The sequence below is a fragment of the Saimiri boliviensis genome, chromosome X (genome assembly GCF_048565385.1).
Source record: "Saimiri boliviensis isolate mSaiBol1 chromosome X, mSaiBol1.pri, whole genome shotgun sequence".
Classification (NCBI taxonomy): Eukaryota; Metazoa; Chordata; class Mammalia; order Primates; family Cebidae; genus Saimiri; species Saimiri boliviensis.
The window spans coordinates 129,988,291-129,999,393 of record NC_133470.1 but is presented as its reverse complement, the minus strand read 5'-3'; positions in this window follow the sequence as shown (position 1 = coordinate 129,999,393).

The following is an 11,103-nucleotide window of genomic DNA, read 5'->3' as shown; positions in this document are numbered from 1 at the left end:
AGATTAGTTTTCAACGTAGGAATTTTTTTTTTTTTTTTTGAGACGGAGTTTCGCTCTTGTTACCCAGGCTGGAGTGCAATGGCGCGATCTTGGTTTACCGCAACCTCCGTCTCCTGGGTTCAGGCAATTCTCCTGCCTCAGCCTCCTGAGTAGCTGGGATTACAAGCACGCCCCACCATGCCCAGCTGATTTTTTGTATTTTTAGTAGAGACAGGGTTTCACCATGTTGACCAGGATGGTCTCGATCTCTTGACCTCGTGATCCACCTGCCTTGGCCTCCCAAAGTGCTGGGATTACAGGAATGAGCCACCGCGTCCGGCCCCAACATATGAATTTTAAGGAACACATCGAGACCACTGCACCTGAGCATTTAGACCAGTCCCTGGATGTCAATTGGTACACCTGGAAGAGGTGCCCCTGCTGAAGGGCACCAAAAGTGAAACAGAAGCACCTCAGTAGAGACCAGCAAGGGACCTCCACATCCTGAATGTTTCCCAGTGGGATATGAGCTCCCTTTGTTCCTCATAATCCCAATTCCACTGTCTTTGTGCTGAGAACTTGACCCAAGGAGCCTAATCAGTAAGGCTGCCAGCTTGGCAGTCCTGTATTTAATGAAACTAGCCTCCCTATTCACTTAACGATCATTAAAAAGCTTTATTTCTTCTCCTGACACATGCAACACTACACTTGCCCAGAGATTCCCCTGGCTGCTCTGAGAAATGGGCAACATACCTCAGGAATCTGAAGGCCGAGACACCTGACAGCTGGTTTAAGAAAACTGCCCTTCTTGAATAGGGACACAGAATGTGAACACAAAGGCAGGGATGGTGTTTGATTGAGGACAACCCAGACACTAAGATGAAGGGTCCCTGGTAGGGAAATGCTCAGACAGCCTACTTTTTTACCTGTTTCAGCCTTGATTTCTATGGAAGCCTGATCATTTTAGCCCAACCTAGCTCAGCCTGAAGAAGGCCAGTTCTAGGGATAGTAGCCTTTAGAGACCTTTTGCTAGAGAGAAGAGAAAGCAACGGGCAAAGCCTTGTTGCCAAGGACACGGTTTTAAGAAGTGCAACCCCTGCGACTTGAGTGGTGACAATGGAGACAACCACACAGGAATGCAAGTCTTCAGTCTGGCTCTGACCTACTTTATAGCTGGGGAATAACATTTTCTTGCAGTGGTCCCAAGACAGAAGCAGGCCAGCTTTCTACAAACTAGGGAAATGGCATAGATGGGAAAGGAACAGACAAATATATATGGGGTCATAAAAGGGAAGGACTCCTGCAAAGAGCACTTGCTTATCATTTCTTTTTCGTTTCTTCTGAGCCAAACTTCTGCGGGTTAGGACCTGACAGTAACCCTGGTTTTAGCAATACCAAGAGACAAGGAGGTCTGGTTCTACCAGGCCACAAAGCTGCTTGACTGTCTGTCTAGGGGTAAAGGAATTCAACCACATAGTAAGCATCTGTGTGTGTGGGCACTTGTTTCGGGGCCTCAACTGTAAACTGAAGGAGGTGGCCTCAAAGAGCTCCTGCAGGTCTATGGGGCTGTGATCATTTCCCCTTTCTGAGTCTTAGGCTGTCTGCTTGCTGCTAGTGAGAGATGGTCCCACTCAGCCTTCTCCCTTTACTCTGCTCACATCAAATGGATCTGAAATAGTTTGGAACGAACAAGAAGCCAGCGCCCAAAAGTTCCCATGCCTCTTCTGTCTCCTCTCACCTTCTATTATCACAGTGTTGGTCCCAGGTATTGCTCTCATTCCCACCTCCTTCTTTGTAATGAGGAGAGAGACAGGGCTTTAACCCAATCTCCTGACAGCCCAGCAGAGCCCTATTCCCAGTGTACCCTTCTAAAGAAAAAGTAGTGATGTTGGCTTCACTTGGTGTCATCTGATGCTGCTCTTGGGGACTCCGAGAAGGGCCTACTCCAAGGCTTGGGCTGTGAAGCAGCTCACAGTAACAGATGCTTGATAGTCATTTGCAGTGTTAAAATACTGCACTTCCTCCCAGTCATACCTTGAATTCATGAAGTGCCATTTTATCGGGAGTCTACTATGTGCAAAGTACACTGTTGGGCGCTAGGAAGGGAACACTCAGGTAGACAAGAAGCTCACAGGCTTGTGGATGAGACGGATGTGTCTTCTGGCACATAGAGAACTTTGTGTACTTCACAAGGGCCTGCAGGACTTTATCTCATCAGATTCTCAAAACTTCTAGGAGATATACAGGAGAGTATCATCTTCATTTTAGTGAACCGAGTCACATAAGTACATGTGAGCCTCCTCTAAAAGTAAGAATAAAAATAGAAGAGTAGGTGCCAATTGCAGAGATGTCTGATGATGTGAGATGAACAGGTTCTAACCACACAGCACAGTGAGCCTTTGGGAGAGAAGCATTATTGGAAGACCTTGCTTTCATATTTAGCCAGCTTACTTTTGGAAAACTTAGGGGTTACCAAGACTATTTTTATGCAGAGGAGTCAAAGCCTAAGGAACTGATGAAGGCTGAGTTCTATTTTCAGATAGCCCACTGATTTAGAAGATGGAGGGGGTTCTGCAGAATAATCAGGGTAAACCTGCTTTAGGAAGGTTCCAGAATGGAGTGTTGGGGCTTGATCAAGAGTCCAGGAGGCTGTCCACAAAGCTTGGCTCACAGAGTTTTGAATGAGCCAGTCCTGGGTGCAGCCCGGGGTCCTCTTAGCATCTGCCCTCTCTGGAGGCACTCTCTAAGCTCCAGGAGTTCTGCAGGTAACCTAGCTCCCATAGCTTGGGCTTCCTTCAAAAACAGAGCTGGAGGGCATATCTGCCAAACTCCTTCACTAACAAGCAATCTCTTCTCTGGCAGCTCTGCTCTGCCCTTCTGCTGAAATAATTGAGCACAGAAGTATGTGCACATGAGTGCATGCATATGTGTGTACTAGGGAGAGGTGGGGGATGCCATTATATTGCCTGAGGAGGAGAGGATTCTCGTTTTTCCGTTATCTTACTAGCTGCTTCCTTTTCCAGGTATTTGATTTTGCTGCCCTCTCTCCTTTCTTTTCCTGGATCTCGGCAGATTCCCGAGAGGGGCTCCCTGCTCTGTGCCCTAAGGCTACACTGTCCCAGAGTCAGTCTGCAGCAAAACACTAAAAAGACTGCAGGCATCAGGAACCAGGTCCAGAATGGACTAAATCACGAAGTGGAGAGCAGGAGAGGGGACTCATCTACCTAGTGTGCCTAGTGGTTAGGAGCCTGGAATCTGATGACAGATTGTCTAGGTTCACAATGTTGTTCTGTATTCTACCACCAATGTAACCTCTCTGTGCCTCAGTAGCCTTGCGTATAAAATGGAGATAACGGTACCTTCCTTATAAGAGTGTTTCACAGATTCGATGCATAATTATCTATATAGTTAGAACAGGGCTGGACATATGCCAAGCACTCAAAAAGTATTAGCTATTAGTTTTAGTCTGTCTTCCAAGATTTGTTCCCAACTCCTAAGCTGCCGGGGGCTCCTATTAGTTACCTGCCCTAATGAGGGTGCCTGCCGTCTTTAAAGGGGCCATGGCTCCTTTAAAGTTTCTCTTCATGGAACTTGGGCTCAGCCCTAGCCAAGTGTGATCAGTCCTGAAGCCCTGGAGACCTCTAGGAAGTGCTGCTTGTGCTGGATCCAATGCAGTGATTCCTCTGGGGCTTAAGGCCTTGTAGTCTTCTCCACACAGAGGACAGACTGATCTAGATTTGGGGAAGGGGTAGATGCCTGAATAGAAAAAAACACAAGCTGTTATTCCTTTGCTTTTACCCAACAACATTCAACATGGAAGACTTCTGTGACTAAAGGTGTGGTACGTTTACCAATTTCCCACACACCAAGCAAGCAATCAATTCTGCAGCAGACACAAGCTAGACGTCCTTCAATTCAATTCTGATGCTACGTGCCTGGAAATAGCGTCAGATCCCGCAGGTTGAGGCCTCAGTCTCCAAGACTGTCTCCCACTTCCAATGCCAATCACAAGCCCCAGGTTATTTTGTCTGTGCTTCTGACTGGCTATAAATCGGGGTTCCCATGAACCCCTCTGCAGGTTTGATCAATTTGCCAGAGCAGCTCACAGAACTCAGGGAAACACTTAATTTTGCTAGTCACAAAGGATATTTTAAAGAATGCAAATGAACAGCCAGTGAAGAGATACATAGGGTGAGATCGGAAATTCTGAGCACAGGAGCTTCTGTCTCTGTGGAGTTGAGATACGCCATCCTCCTGGTGGGCAGATGTTCTAACTCCATGTTTGGCTATCCACAGGCTTTTCAAGCCGTCTTTTTGGGTTTTTATGGAGACTTCATTATGTAGGTATAATTGATTAAATCATTGGCCATCGGTGATCAACTTGACTTTCAGCCCTCTCCCCTTCCTAGGAGGCTGGGGGTGTGGCTGAAAGTCCCAGTCCTCTAATGCTGCCTTGGTCTTTCTGGTGACCAGCTGCCTTCCTGACGTTACCTACCTGCTGCCAGCCCTCAGTCAACTCATCAGCATCCAAAAAGGCATCACTCTGAGATTCTAAGGATTTTAGAAATTGTATAGTCAAGAACTGCAGGAGACGCCAGACAAGGGTCAGAGAGGCTGTCTTCACCTGCAAGGGCTGAGGAAGGCCCTTCTTGCCCTCAACAAGAACATGCCCCCCACTGACACCCACCTATGCAGTTTGCCAAAGAGGTTACCTCAGAAGGTTCATCAGCCCATGGCCTAAAGGATTAAGAGAGTTTCAAATCAATGAAAACTCCAGTGTAGAGAAAAGAGGAAAAATAGTTGTGAGCTCCAGGCCAACTTTTGGAGAAGCAAAAAACTAAAAATAGCTGAGTTTTAATCTTTTTTTTTTTTTTTTTTTTTTTTGGTGTGGTGGTGGGTGAGTGGAGCTTGAGGAGGGCTAGAGCTGAGCAGGATGCAAGAAACATTTGTTCTGCTTGCTCCAGGAAGAAGTGGGTGTGTGTGAATTTAATTGTTTGGATTACTGCCGAAGAGTGGTCACACATTGCCCCAGATCAAGGATCCCCTTGCCACCAGAATCCTCTTTGCAGTGAGCACCTCACCCCTACCCTCTGCCTGCATCTGTTGCAACTTCTAGTCTTCCTGTTAGCAGGGGCAAATCTGTATGGGTCTGCAGCAACCTCAAGTCTTGCCTTCTCAGAAGAAAGAATTTGATGGAGGGGCATAAGGCAGAAAGACTGAGGCAAGTTTTAGAGCAGGAGTGGAAGTTTCTGAAAAAGTTTTAGTGCAGGAAAAAAGGAAGCAAAATATACTTGGAAGAGGACCAAACTGGCTACTTGAGAGATTCAGTTGCATGGTTTGACCTTTGACTTGGGGTTTTATACGTTGGCATGGTTCTGGCAGTTTGCATCTCTTCTCCCTAGATTCTTCCCTTGAGGTGCGCTGTCCACATGTGCAGTGGACTGCCAGTACTTGGGAGGGGCTGCATGCATAGTATGTTTACTAAAGTTGCAAGCATGCTCACTTGAGGCATTCCTCCCTTACCAGTTGAGTGTTCCTAGAGGAAGGCCATATACCAGTTAAACTCTGCCATTTTGCCTCTTAGTGCGCATGCTTTTGTCTGGTACCTGTGAAGTTAAGCTATCAGTTTACATTGCCAGGGTGAAATTAAACAAAACTGTTTTAGGGTCAAGACCTTGAATTCCACAAGAAATTTCCTTGTGACAAATTATGAGAGAGATATGTAGCTTTTTGCCTTTGTAACTATCTTACTTAGAAATCAAATGGGACACAGGTTTGCCTTATGTAGTTCCCAGCTTGACTTTTCCCTTTGGCTTAGTGACTTTGGGGTCCTGAGATTTATTTTCCTTTCACAACACCTTAATGCAAGGGCTGAGAGCAGCTTTAGCTCTACCTTTACTGATAGAAGCTGCCAACAGCTCAGCAAGCCAACCCAAATGAAAGCATAATTCAAATAAAGTAGCCTTAAACCAATACAGCCTCCAGGCACACTCCCCTGTTCCCTTAAGACACATTGCAGATAGCTGTCCCTAAGTTCCTGCTGTATAAAATGCCTAAAACTTTGTTCCTCTCCTTCCCTTTCTCCCTCCCCAGTCCTGGAGACTTTCTTGTCTGGTCTTTATCCTAGAGCTTACATGCCTAGGTCAATGAATGCTTACACTTTTCTTCCTTTCTTTCTTCCTTTTTTTTTTTTTTTTTTTTTGAGATGGAGTCTCGCTCTGTCGTTCGGGCTGGAGTGCAATGGTGCGATCTCAGCTCACTGCAACCTTCGCCTCCCGGATTCAAGTGATTCTCTTGCTTCAGTCTCCCGAGTAGTTGGGATTACAGGTGCGCACCACCATGCCCAGCTAATTTTTGTATTTTTAGTAGAGATGGGGTTTCACCATATTGGTCAGGCTGGTCTCCAACTCCTAACCTCAGGTGATTTGCCCGCCTTGGCCTCCCAAAGTGCTGAGACTACCGGTGTGAGCCACCGCGCCCTGCCACACTTTTTTCTTTCTTTTTTTTTTCCTTGAGATAGAGTCTTGCTCTGTGGCCCAAGCTGGAATGGTGGCATGATCTCAGCTCACTGCCCCTCTGCCTCTCAGGTCCAAGCAATTCTCTGCCTCAGCCACCTGAGTAGCTGTTACGGGCACCTGCCACCACACCTGGCTAATTTTTGTATTTTTAGTAAAGATGGGGTTTCACCATCTTGGCCGGGCTGATCTTGAATTCCTGACCTCGTGATCCGCCCACCTCAGCCTCCCAAAGTGCTGGGATTACAGGCGTGAGCCACCACGCCCTGCCTGAATGTTTACACTTTTCATCTAAGGTCTCTCATGCCTGTGCTTCATGCCCACACCAGCCAGCATATCTACTCTCTGCCCCTGAGAGTATTTCCTTTAGCATCTCAACACTGGGTCCCACATGAGAAGGAGAGAAGAGAAGCCAGGAGACAGTTTCAGCAGGGGAGGCTGAGGTAAGATCCCCAGAGTGGAAGCCATATGTTATACCCCTTCTGAACCCCTTCCTGCACCTCTTGTGTCCAACGCATAGTGGATAGAAGGCTGATGGCAGTAAGAATCTGCTCCATCCTTGCTGGGTGACTGACAGCCATTTCCCACTGTCAGCACTAAACAGTTAGAAGTTCTGCAGAGGCAGCTTGGGCCACTTTCTTCATACTCCCTCAAAACTCCTGCGCTGAGCTAGCAGCAGCCTCACCACAGCCTGCTGTGTTCTCAGTTCCATTAGGGCCAGCATGGAAGGGACTTGAAGAAAGAGGTCCTGCCTGTTTTTGTTCTGTGCAGATATGGTCCGGGTGATTCTAGTAACCAGGCACAGCTCCCCGAAACCACACATGCACTTAAACAAGCAACTACTGTATGCCAGGTAAATGAGAGCAAAGTGGCCAAGGATAACCATGGAGGGGATAATTTGCCAATATGTCAAATAATAGTATGATGCAGACTGTTGCCGGGCACGGTGGCTCACGCCTATAATCCCAGCACTTTGGGAGGCAGAGGTGGGTGGATCACGAGGTCAAGAGATCGAGACCATCCTGGTCAACATGGTGAAACCCTGTCTCTACTAAAAATACAAAAAATTAGCTGGGCATGGTGGCGGTTGCCTGTAATCCCAGCTGCTCAGGAGGCTGAGGCAGGAGAATTGCCTGAGTCCAGGAGGCGGAGGTTGCGGTGAGCCGAGATCGCACCATTGCACTCCAGCCTGGGTAACAAGAGCGAAACTCCGTCTCAAAAAAAAAAAAAAAAAAAAAAAAAAAAAAAAAAAAAAAGATGCAGACTGTTGAAAAATGAAATTTTCTTTACAGGAATCGCCAAGAACCTAATAGAATCCTACTTTAAGCACTCTTAAGGGCAGTGTGGCACACTGCAAAAATCAAGTCCTAGTTCTTGTAAGGTTTCTCAGATGACTAGCTGATCAGTCTTGGGAATGTTAAATTCTGAGCCTCACTTTTATTATCTATAAAATGGTGGTGACAATAATTTCTTGTGGGATGAAAGTGAGGTAACAGATATTCATTGCAGTAAGGGAGAGTGCACAGTATGAGGAACTGGGGGAACCTCAGTAAGAGTGTTAGGAATGACTTATAGGATTTGGATTTATGTGATTTTGGGAGGGTGTAAGGAAGTGGGACTTTACTCTTGATTGGATGCTGTCAGGAAGCAGGTAGTTCTCTAACTGCGTATTTCAATAAGTGTTATCTATAAGGAGGGAAGATTAGAGCAAAGATAAAGATGTAATTAAAGAAGCAGCCATTCGCCGGGGGTGGTGGCTCAAGCCTGTAATCCCAGCACTTTGGGAGGCTGAGGCGGGTGGATCACGAGGTCAAGAGATCGAGACCAACCTGGTCAACATGGTGAAACCCCGTCTCTACTAAAGATACAAAAAAAAAAAATTAGCTGGGCATGGTGGCTCGTGCCTGTAGTCCCAGCTACTCAGGAGGCTGAGGCAGGAGAATTGCTTGAACCCAGGAGGCGGAGGTTGCGGCGGTGAGCCGAGATCGCACCATTGCACTCCAGCCTGGGTAACAAGAGCGAAACTCCGTCTCAAAAAAAAAAAAAAAAAAAAGAAGCAGCTATTCATATTCCCCAGAAAGAGGGAAGTTTGATCAAATCTATGGCTTAAACACTGTTCATGTTTTACTGTGTTCAGATCTGATTACACAGTGGTCTTGTTATGTCTTAATCTATCATGGCCACAGAGTGGCCTTTTCTGATGTTGATAGTCTGTGAAATTGTTTAGCAGTAGAACAGCAATTCCCAACCTGTAGGGCTGACAGGGGCTGCTTGTTTCTTTCTTAGTGCCTCCCTTATAGCCAAGGGCTAAGTCAAGCTGCAGATAAATTATCAACAATACACAGGTTTTCACCATTGCCAAGATTTTGCTGATCAGGAGGTTGTTTAGAGAATGTAATCCGGGCCTTGCAGTGTGGCTCACACCTGTAATCCCAGCATTTTGGAAGACTGAGGTGGACAGATGGCTTGAGCTCAGGAGTTTGAGACCAGCCTGGGCAACATGGCAAAAACTCATCTCTACAAAAATACAAAAAATTAGCCGACCGTGGTGGCTTGTGCCTGTAGTCTCAGCGACTTGGGAGGCTGGGGTGGGAGGATCACTTGAACCTGGTAGGCAACGGTTGCAGTGAGCTGAGATCACGCCATTGCACTCCAGCGTGGGTGACAGAGTAAGACCCTGTCTTGAAAAACAAACAAACAAACAAACAAAGAGATGTAATTTGTAGTATGTCTAGAATAAGTCTGTTCTGCTCATTATGTTGCAGGATGAGTTGTTGCCTACTCTAATAAGACAATATTTGCGCAGTGGCATTTGAAACTTTGGCAGGACACATTAGCCAACTGTATTACTAGCAATTATAATAATTTAAAAAAATTATTAGTCCAGGAAACAAATGACCTCATTTTTCAGCTGTTCTACTTATCTCGTAGCATATAGGTGCAGCAGGAAGTATTTGCTGTAACATAAAATTCCCCTTGACTAGTTAAGGGGAAATCAAGGGTAATGTGATTGTCCATAACAATCAGAACTACTAAATTTAAAATAGTTTGTTGGGCTTTTGGACTAAAAGCTATGTTATATAGGACTTTTGTTGGGATCAGAAACATATTTTGAACCATTTTTGCTAGTTGTATTATTTCTAATGTGGTAATTGCCGCTCACATAATATGCATGAAGATGCAATCTAGGAGTTCTCCAAAGTAGCCCTTGTGTGCCTCGTTTTGGAGGTAATTGGGCAATTTTGGGATAAGTTTAAAATTTATTTTTAGAGAAACATGATACTCTGGAAGACTGGTAAATTAAAATATCTGAAAGTCTGAAAACTATGTTAAACCTGCAGCCTATGTTAGGGTGTGACATTGACACCTGATGCACATATATGAAGTAGTACTGTAGTGGGACACAGATTGTATTGGGAGTAAAAGTATTATTAGCATTTATGACAAAAGGAGTGAGCCCATTTTGTGTTCCTCAAAGTTGACAGATTTTTTGAGTAAACAGTTCTTGCAAAGCAGGCTGGTGTCTCTGAAGGTCTGTGTAGGGTACAGAGAATTCTTTAACAGAAATAAGCAATGTAGCTTGTTTCTTATTCCAGTCAATGAAGAAGCATTGCTGAATTTAGAGTGTCACAGTAACAGACACTGTGAAGGGGAAACAATAATATATCCTAGGAGGTTAGGCAACATGCTAAAAAAGTGTCGAGCTGTTTTTGTCAATAGAACAGTTTGCACAGCGTGGGGAACCGTTACGTTTAGTGGAGATCTAGAACTAAGCTAATTAAAATTTTTACATGTTTTGCTATTACTTTTAGACAAAATAGCTATGCCTGAGCCACTGGATCTAACGAAAGCCTGAAATAAGCAACATACCTGTGACCATTCTCGTAAGAGAAAGTTAGTACTCTTAGCACCTATCCAGAGACTTTATGAACAAAACAAGGGAAAGGGGTTTGTAAATCTGAAATCTTGGAAAAATCTTTTGGTAGACAGGTATTATATCAGTTGTTGTGCTTAAATATGATTATGTTTTCTTTGACTTGAAAAGTATTCAATCACTGAAATACATTTATATTTCCATCTTTTACTTATATCCAGAAGATAAATTCTGTTTTTAATTTGTCAGGTTACTTTATACTAAATTTGGTAGACAAATTTTCATAACAGTTTGACTTAATTAAAAGTTGGAAAAATTTACAGAAACCTAATTATTCCTTTTATCCTTTCTTTAATAGGGTGAAAGGGCAAATTTTTGTGTCATCTCATGGCTATTTTAGGAAACCCAAATAAAACGATATTTTAGGCATAAAAGACATCTTAATAGTTGTATTATTCTGCTTTTGGGAAAGGTAAAGTTAATAGTTGTTAGAAAGGACAAGGCATAGTCATAAATATCTAAAGTAAGAAATACTTGTAGTCATTTTGTAAACTCACTAAGCAATAAGGAAGGGCTATTAGAAAACTAGCTTTTTGTTTAAAAATAAAGACTTTAAAAAATGACTTTAGAATATTTTGCAAAGCTTTCAGAGTTAACAGAATAATTTGGTGACAAAAAGAAACCTCTACTAGTCGGGGCATAAAATAGTTTAGTCATTTTGATATGGAGGAAGGA